Source organism: Oncorhynchus kisutch, linkage group LG13 (genome assembly GCF_002021735.2).
Source record: "Oncorhynchus kisutch isolate 150728-3 linkage group LG13, Okis_V2, whole genome shotgun sequence".
NCBI classification, from domain to species: Eukaryota; Metazoa; Chordata; class Actinopteri; order Salmoniformes; family Salmonidae; genus Oncorhynchus; species Oncorhynchus kisutch.
In genome coordinates this window covers 15,979,048-15,989,558 of record NC_034186.2, presented here as the reverse complement: position 1 = coordinate 15,989,558, position 10,511 = coordinate 15,979,048, and positions in this window count along the sequence as shown.

Genomic DNA, 10,511 nt, shown 5'->3' with positions numbered 1-10,511 from the left:
CCATCATTCTCAAATGGAAGAAGTTTAGGACCACCAAGGCTCTTCCTAGAGCTTCCTGCTGGCCAAACTGAGCAATCGGGGGAGAAGGCCCTTGGTCAGGGAGGTGACCAAGAACCTGATGGTCACTCTGACAGAGCGCCAGAGTTCCTCTGTGAAGTTTGGAGAACCTTCCAGAAGGACAACCATCTCTGTAGCACTCCACCAATCAGGTCTTTATGGTAGAGTGGTCAGACGGAAGCCACATGACACCCCGCTTGGAGTTTACCAAAAGGCACCTAGAGGAGTCTCAGACCATGAGAAACAAGATTCTCTGGTCTGATGAAACCAAGATTGAACTCTTTGGCCTGAATGCCAAGCGTCACATCTGGAGGTAACCTGGCACCATCCCTACGGTGAAACGTCGTGGTGGCAGCATCATGCTGTGGGGATGTTTTTCAGAGGCAGGGACTGGGAGACTAGTCAGGATTGAGGGAAAGACCAATGGAGCAAAGTACAGAGAGATCCATGATAAAAACCTGCTCCAGAGCGCTCAGGACCTCAGACTGGGGCGACGATTCACTTTCTAACAGGACAACAACCCTAAGCACACAGCCAAGACAACGCAGGAGTAGCTTCGGGACAAGTCTCTGAATGTCCTTAAGTGGCCAAGCCAGAGCCCGAACTTGAACCTGACCGAACATCTCTGGAGAGACCTGAAAATAGCTTTGCAGCGACACTCCCCAGCCAACCTGTCAGAGCTTGAAATTATCTGCAGAGAAGAATGGGAGAAACACCCCAAATAGAAGTGTGCCAAGCTTGTAGCGTCATACCCAAGAAGACTCTAGGCTTTAATCGCTGCCAAAGATGCTTCAACAAAGTAATATGTAAAGGATCTGAATACTTATATAAATGTGATATTTCAGTATTTAAAAAAAGAAAAAATATTTGCAAAAAATGTTTAAAAAAAAAGGTTTGTAGATTGATGAGTAAAAAATATGTAATCAATTTTAGAATAAGACTATAACAAAAATTCAGAATACTTTCCGAATGCACTGTACATGTACATATTACCTAAACGAACCTGCACCCCGCACATTGACTTTGTACCGGTACCCCCTGTGTATAGCCTCACTTTTGTTATTTTATTGTGTTTCTTTATATTTCTTTATTTGTATTTCATTTTTTAGCAAGTCTTTTCTTACTTTAAAAAAACTGCATTGTTGGGCTTGTAAGTAAGCATTTCACTGTAATTTCACGGTAAGGTACACCATACACACCTGTTTTATTCTGTCACATCTGCTCCTGCATCGCCCTCCACTGCTCATCTTGTGTCTTCTTGACCTGCCGCTACTCCTCCAGTACTCTCTCCCTCGCCCTCTAGCTCTCTCTGTGTGTGTGTGATTGTGTGAGCGGAGACAGGTGTGCTGGAGTCAGAGCAGATCCCCACCAGCTGCAACCTGTTCCATAATCAAGAACTCTACAAATACTCAGCCCTGCCACTTCCACGCTGCCAGATCGTAATCTCTGCTCAGTCAGTCTACGTATCTAGCCATTTGTTACTATTCAGATCCTGTTATGCCTGTTTTCCTTGCCTGACACTGTTTTCCTCTCCGCTACAGTTCTGCCCCCTCTGACTCTGGTCCCTGTCTCCAGTCTCACGTCTCGTCATTCTGCTGATCTGTCCTGGATTCCCCTCCGGACCTACTTACCTTGTCTCAACCCCTCTTGCTCCAGCCTCAGCCTCCGCACTTGGTTTCCTGCAACCCGCCCAAGCTTCCCCTGACCTGCACTCCATCTCCCCCCTGTGTTTCAATAAATACCTTGGTTACTTCATCCCAGTCTCCTCGTCTGAGTCCTTTCTTGGGTTCCCCTGTTCCACTCTGCGTAACAATATTCGGCGCAAATATTTGTCTTTGATTTATTTGTCTTTGGAACTGTTTAGGCCTAAACTAAATAAGAATCAGACTCCTGGAATTAAATGCAATCATTTTCATACAAATAGCTAACAATAAAGTGCAGAATATATCTAAACTGATGTGTAAAGGTGCATAGCTTTTTTTGCAAGCAAGGCCACAAGACGAAGGACTCTTTAGGCTACTTTAAGATTGACACTTTATTCCTTTATAAATCCATAGCATTTGCTTTACAAACGTGCTTCTCTCAATTTTTATCCATTGCCGCTTTTATCCAATTTTATAATTTCACCACAGTTATATTAAAGGTTCTTCGAAATACAAACTTCTGATATGCTAATTATTTGTATGACTTGCCTAAACACAACCAATGCATCTAGGCTTAACTGTTTTACTTATTTTTTAAACAGGAGGATATATGAAATATCGAATATTTTTTTACCCCCTTTTTCTCCCAATTGTTAGTAGTTACTATCTTGTCTCATCGCTACAACTCCCGTACGGGCTCGGGAGAGACGAAGGTCGAAAGCCATGCGTCCTCTGAAACACAACCCATCCAACCCGGAAGCCAGCCGCACCAATGTGTCGGAGGAAACACCATACACCTAGCGACCTGTTCAGCGTGCACTGCAAACGGCCCGCGCGATGAGACAACTATAACCTTACCGGTCAAGCCCCCCCAACGACACTAGGCCAATTGTGCATCGCCCCATGGACCTCCCGGGCGCGGCCGGCTGCGACAGAGTCTGGGCTCGAAGTCTCTGGTGGCACAGCTTGCACTGCGATGCAGAGCCTTAGACCACTGCGCCATCCAGGAGGCCTCCTAATATTTAAATAATTGGATAACAAATATAGGTTGTAATGATGAGAGAGTAAAACTATAAAAGTGTGCTGTTTTCTGTTAATTTATACAGATTTTGTGATAAGGGAGGTGTTAAGTTCCCCAGTTTCTGTGTTGTAGTTTGTGTATTTGAGTGTGTTTCAGGAGATGGCTTCCTGAAATCCCCCAGCAGTTGATTGGTCGACTCCACGATTAATTGGAGAGCTGACCCCGCCCCCTCGTCAGGACACAGCTGTCTCCAATTTCCAATGCCTTCTGAAGCTATAAAAGCCAGTGTTCTGTTGTTCAGGAGAAAGATTGATTGTGGTATAGATCATTGCTGAGAGAGGAGGTTGATGGCTGAGGGGTATAGCATGTTGGTCATTGGTAGCAGCTTTGGTATGTTCTGTGTTTGTTGCTTTGTCAGAGCTTCTTTAATGGGGTGGCAGGGTAGCCTGGTGGTTAGTGTTGCAAGTTCAAACCCCTCAGCTGACAAGGTACAATTCTGTCGTTCTGCCCCTGAACAGGCAGTTAACCCACTGTTCCTAGGCTGTCATTGAAAATAAGAATTGTTTCTTAACTGACTTGCCTAGTTAAATAAAGGTAAAAAAAATATATAAACAAATACAAAAATGGCCTGAGTTTTTTTCAGTTTTGTAGTGAAGTGGATTGTTTAATATTCTGTTTCATTTGTTCCCAGGGGGGAAGGCACCTAGGGAGTGCTTAGGAAAGAGGCCCGCGGGCATACATATACCCGTAGTATATTCACTGTCTAGGCACACTAGGTAAGACCTGGGCGGACCACCCCCTGTATTTTGGTTAGCGCTCCAGGTGGTGCTAAGTTAGATAGGTAGGCAGGTAAGATAGGAGAGGGGGCTTTGAGATTTACTTTCTTTGCTTTGGTTCCGTCCAGCCCCTTTTCCCCAAATTACTGTTTGACGGAATAAATTCCTAGTAAACGGTCAATTTGGACTTTTGTCATCCTTACTCGCACCTACAGTCCATACCTCTTTCACTTCATGGGGAGTTGAGCTGTAGCAGGGTGTTGCATTTCCTCTTCACAGAGGTGTGTGTAATAGGAGGTCCAAGGCAAGTTGGAGTCATTTGCATACAGGGAGGTACCAGGGATCTGGTCACAATGCAGAGGCAGTGGGCAGATAAGAGATATGTTTTAATATCATGTGAAGACACAACAAATCTCGATCAGATAGTGATCAGATCATGCTGATCAAATGACGACAATCACACATTAATGCAAGGTGTAACCACGGCTAGAGAGAAGGGGGGGCCAGGGGAGGGGGGTTAATTTAGACAGAGAAGGGCTACTCTGCTCTACGTTGAGGCCCCAGCCACAGGATCAGAAGCACCGGTTCTGTTTTCATCCTCTCACCTTTTTTCACTTTCTCCTCTCCCTTTCCCCTTTTCCTTATCGTCTCCCCCCCGTATATAACCCCCTCTCCTCTTCTTTGTTCTCCCTCCCGTCACACTGCTTCTCTGTTCTCCCCCTCTCCAGTCTTCACTTTCACCTCTTTCTCCCTCCTCTCGTCTAAACCTCATCTTATACCCCCCCCCTCCTCCTCTCTTTCCCTTCTCATCTCATCATTCTGTCCCTGAACACAGCTAGCTACCAGAGGAATCTGTCAGTGATTTGTCTACCGGCTTCAGATGAGCTGCCAAGTAACAGGGCCGCCACCGGCAGGAACAAAAGAGAAATACATCAGAAGGAAGCAGGACTTTGGGTAAAATGTGATTAATATCATCTTATTGAAGGACACCACATGTATGGAATGTCTGTCTTGGCTGGGGTTGTTTTTGAATCTAAAGGTTCCCAGCAATTATGGAGGCTTAGCTCCAACTAGTAACTTCTATTCTAATGACTCACATTAGTTAGTACGGAACATTAAAGACGAGTTAATTTCCTTGATGCTATAATTTTTCACATTTGTGTTTTTTTAATTCGAAATTATAGTTTATGGGTAACTTCATGTGTGTGTAAAATATTACTGTGTATGATATATTTTTTTTTACATTTGCAAAACGCTACTGTATATACCATTGTTTAGCTGGAATGGAAGGTTGAGGGGGGAGATTGAGAGGGAGGTTGAAGGACAGGGAGGGAGGGGGGGAGGATATTAGACGGGTGGAGTAGATCTAGTTTCACAAGAGACCCATATCTATCTCTCTCTCTTGCTTACCGTAAGAGACCCATATCTATCTCTCAATTCAAGGAGCTTTATTGGCATGGGAAACATATGTTAACATTGCCAAAGCAAGTGAAATAGATAATAAAACAAAAGTTAAATAAACAATCCAAATTAACAGTAAACATTACACTCACAGAAGTTCCAAAATAATAAATACATTTCAAATGTCACATTATGTCTATATACAGTGTTGTAACGATGTGCAAATGGTTAAAGTAGAAAAGGGAAAATAAATAAGCATAAATATGGGTTGTATTTACAATGGCGTTTGTTCTTCACTGGTTGCCCTTGTGGCAACAGGTCACAAATGTTGCTGCTGTGATTGCACACTGTGGTATTTCACCCAGTAGATATGGGAGTTTATCAAAATCGGGTTTGTTTTCAATTTTTCGTGGATCTGTGTAATCTGAGGGAAATATGTGTCTCTAATATGGTCATACATTTGGCAGGAGGTTAGGAAGTGCAGCTCAGTTTCCACCTCATTTTGTGGGCAGTGTGCACATAGCCTGTCTTCTCTTGAGAGCCAGGTCTGCCTACAACGGCCTTCCTCAATAGCAAGGCTAGGCTCACTGAGTCTCTCTCTTTCCAATTAGAAAATGAACAGGTTCAGTTGAGTTCACTACAACAGACAGGCTGTTATCAAGTGGCAACTTTTGTTGGATGACATGAAAATAGAGCACTTCACCACACACAGCAGTGGTGGGTTTGGCATCAAAATTAGAATGCATGGGCCTCACGAGTGGTGCAGTGGTCTAGGCACTGCATCGCAGTACTAGCTGTGCCACTAGAGATTCTGGGTTTGAGTCCAGGCTCTGTCGCAGTCGGCCGCGACTGGGAGACCCATGGGGCGGCACACAATTGGCCCAGCATCGTCCGACAGGGATGTCCTTGTCCCATCGCTTACTAGTGACTCCTGTGGTGGGCCGGGTGCAGTGCACGCGACATGTCGCCAGGTGTACAGTGTTTCCTCCAACACATTGGTGCGGCTGGCTTCTGGGTTAAGTAGGCATTGTGTCAAGAAGCAGTGCGGCCTGGTTGAGTTGTGTTTCGGAAGGATGCATGGCTCTCGACCTTCGCCTCTCTTGAGTCCGTACGGGAGTTGCAGCGATGAGACAAGACTTTAACTACCAATTGGATCCCACGATATTGGAGAGAAAAGGGGGTACAAAAAAAGTGAATGCATAAGCAGAAAAGAACCCCATACCTCCTGTACAATATGGTGGTGGATCTTTGATGTTATGGGGCATTGAAAACAGTGGTGTCAATCATTTTGACTGCTACCCTTTAGAGAAAGAAAAGTATCTCTAATTCTCTCCTTCTCTCTTTCTTTCTCTCTCTCAGAGGACCTGAGCCCTAGGACCATGCCCCAGGACTACCTGACATGATGACTCCTTGCTGTCCCCAATCCACCTGGCCATGCTGCTGTTCCAGTTTCAACTGACCTGAGCCCTAGGACCATTTCCCAGGACTACTTGACATGATGACTCCTTGCTGTCCCCAGTCCACCTGGCCATGCTGCTGCTCCAGTTTCAACTTCCACCTGACTGTGCTGCTGCTCCAGTTTCAACTGTTCTGCCTTATTATTATTCGACCATGCTGGTCATTTATGAACATCTGAACATCTTGGCCATGTTCTGTTATAATCTCCACCCGGCACAGCCAGAAGAGGACTGGCCACCCCACATAGCCTGGTTCCTCTCTAGGTTTCTTCCTAGGTTTTGGCCTTTCTAGGGAGTTTTTCCTAGCCACCGTGATTCTACACCTGCATTGCTTGCTGTTTGGGGTTTTAGGCTGGGTTTCTGTACAGCACTTTGAGATATCAGCTGATGTACGAAGGGCTATATAAATAAATTTGATTTGATTTGATTTGAAGTATCAAAATCTCTTTCTGAGCAATAGTATTAGTATAAAATAATATAATTTTCCCATTTTGAGCATAATTTAACATATAGCTCAGTATTTAAATTATTTATTTTATACAGTCATTTTTGCACATCTTTATTAAAGGTGTCAATAATTTCAGACCCCACTGTACATCTTTAAATTCTCAATGAAAAGTTGGCTCACTTTGGAATTTGAAAGTTTGGAATTCCATCCAAATCCACAGGTTGGTAAAAGGCATACCTACAGGCTACAGTAATACAGTCACCGGTGCTATACACTCTGTACCCTAAAGCTTCACTAGTTCACAACAAATTGTAAAAATGCCACAAGAACACTAGTCTCCCTAGGCAGACGGGTTGACTCCCACAATGTATCCAATGTTACGTACTGAATACCCATCACAACCAAAAAGTTACAAAACCATTTACAGCTCAAATGGCTCTGGATTGTTTGGAACTCTATGTTCCCTTACTGCTGAAGGTGTTTATCATATGTTTTTTATTATTATTATTATTTGAAAGATTTTATTAATATTATTTTCAGCAGTGGCACAACTTTGGTTTAAGAAGTGGGGGGGGGCATATATATATACACAGTGGGGCTAAAAGTATCTAGTCAGCCACCAATTGTGCAAGTTCTCCCGCTTAAAAAGATGAGAGAGGCCTGTAATTTTCATTATAGGTACACTTCAACTATGACAGACAAAAAAATCCAGAAAATCACATTGTAGAATTTTTTATTAATTTATTTGCAAATTATGGTGGAAAATAAGTATTTGGTCACCTACAAACAAGCAAGATTTCTGGCTCTCACAGACCTGTAACTTCTTCTTTTAGAGGCTCCTCTGTCCTCCACTCGTTCCCTGTATTAATGGCACCTGTTTGAACTTGTTATCAGTATAAAAGACACCTGTCCACAACCTCAAACAGTCACACTCCATACTCCACTATGGCCAAGACCAAAGAGCTGTCAAAGGACACCAGAAACAAAATTGTAGACCTGCACCAGGCTGGGAAGACTGAATCTGCAATAGGTAAGCAGCTTGGTTTGAAGAAATCAACTGTGGGAGCAATTATTAGGAAATGGAAGACATACAAGACCACTGATAATCTCCCTCGATCTGGGGCTCCACGCAAGATCTCACCCCGTGGGGTCAAAATGATCACAAGAACGGTGAGCAAAAATCCCAAAACCCCACGGGGGACCTAGTGAATGACCTGCAGAGAGCTGGGACCAAAGTAACAAAGCCTACCATCAGTAACACACTACGCCGCCAGGGACTCAAATCCTGCAGTGCCAGACGTGTCCCCCTGCTAACGCCAGTATATGTCCAGGCCCGTCTGAAGTTTGGAATTTGAAAGTTTGCACGTCCACGTCCTCCATCCACGTCCTCAGACATGGATGGACATCTAATACTGACTTCCATTATGGGTGCCCTGGCTGAACAAGACAAAACAAAACATACAAATACAAAAGATAACATACTGATGCACAACAACATCATCACTCCTGCCCAGACCCACCTGTTCTATCTCCAGTGCCTGCACTACTCTCCGCCACATGTCCTCACATTGCACCATTTTGTTCCTTTTCGTCGCCCATGCTCTTTCAATATTTACAGAATTAAGCATCTGCTTTTTCTATTGTCTTAAACAATGGAGGATTGGTTGATTTCCAGTTTTTAAGAATATGTTTTTTCAAGATAATTGATGAGAAGAGTGTCGTCCAACACATGGGTCTCACTGCCGCCTCATATGACATGTCTTGAAATATGCGGACAGACGGATTAACAACTTTCATTACTCAGGCCATCATTTTTGAACTTCATAGCATTCCCAGAAGGCATGGATTATTGACTAATTGTTAGTCTTACTTAAGACATGACTCTCCGTTTTGCTGTAGAATTTATTAATAATGAATGATTATTAATTATTTGTCTCTTGTATAATAAATTCTATCCATGGGATTAAGCGTACATTTTTGTTAGCTGTAATTTTGTTTGCTATGCTCCCTCCAACTTGTGCCAATATCAGTTATTTTTAAGTCTTGGTTCAAATAGTTCATATTTGAACCAAGAGGTTGTCAGTTGGATAGGTTCTCTGCAAGGTTTTGTATATCTTACCTATCATATGAGTATCATTTTTTGACTCAAATAGAATTTTGAGATTGCTCTGATGTCCAAAAGATTTCAAATCAAAACTTTTAATTAGCATATATTTTAAAATATCTACATTGGTCTTTTTAATTCTGTCATGGAACTTAATATATTTCCTAAAACCAATTATTTTACGGTTCCTATGCTTTTAGTTTTCCAAATTATCGGTGTATTCTGAAACGCTATCCAAGGATTGTTCCATAGGGTTGTGTTTTGGGAGTGATATTGGTTCTTGCAGAATCCGTTTAATTGTTCTTAACTATGTTCTTAACTATGAAGTTGTTAATGTTCTTCCATATTGTTATGGTGTTCTTAACTATGAAGTTGTTAATGTTCTTCCATATTGTTATGAGGTTCTTAACTATGAAGTTGTTAATGTTCTTCCATATTGTTATGGTGTTCTTAACTATGAAGTTGTTAATGTTCTTCCATATTGTTATGGTGTTCTTAACTATGAAGTTGTTAATGTTCTTCCATATTGTTATGAGGTTCTTAACTATGGAGTTGTTAATGTTCTTCCATATTGTTATGGTGTTCTTAACTATGAAGTTGTTAATGTTCTTCCATATTGTTATGAGGTTCTTAACTATGGAGTTGTTAATGTTCTTCCATATTGTTATGGTGTTCTTAACTATGAAGTTGTTAATGTTCTTCCATATTGTTATGAGGTTCTTAACTATGAAGTTGTTAATGTTCTTAGCTTAATCTTTTGAAAACAAACACGTAAAAAGATTCTGAGGATGAGCATGTGCATCTTCAATAGGTACCCATTGTTCCTCTTTAGTGCATTTAATTATATGTCTGTAGTAAAAGCCTTGGGTGGCAAGTTGATACAATTACAAGTCTGGATGTTTTAAATTAACCTCAGACTTAGGAAGACGTAAAACTTTCCATTTTATTCCATGAGTTTTATTTGCCCATATAAAGTCTGTTATGGAAGAGTGTACTTTTTAAAAGAATGTCTTCAGTGGGGTAATTGTGTTACGGAGTGTAAAAAGAAAGAAAAGAAAGGTAGCAGGCTACTCCACAGAGTTAAAATGAAGAGGGCTGTAGTTCTGGAATGTCCCCGAAGCTGTGCCAAGCACTGGGAGATTCCCACATCCTAAAAATATTCCCAAAACTCTGCAGAGCCAGGAACACTTCCCATCTTTCCTGTCTTTTGTTGCTTTGCTCTAACTTTTCCATAGCAAAGAAAGATTAACGCTAATACTTTGGAAATCCATATTTGAACCCTAACACCTTGGAAATCCATATTTGAACCCTAATACCTTGGAAATCCATATTTGAACCCTAACACCTTGGAAATCCATATTTGAACCCTAATACCTTGGAAATCCATATTTGAACCCTAACACCTTGGAAATCCATATTTGAACCCTAATACCTTGGAAATCCATATTTGAACCCTAACACCTTGGAAATCCATATTTGAACCCTAACACCTTGGAAATCCATATTTGAACCCTAATACCTTGGAAATCCATATTTGAACCCTAACACCTTGGAAATCCATATTTGAACCCTAATACATTGAAAACCCTTATTTGAACCCTAAT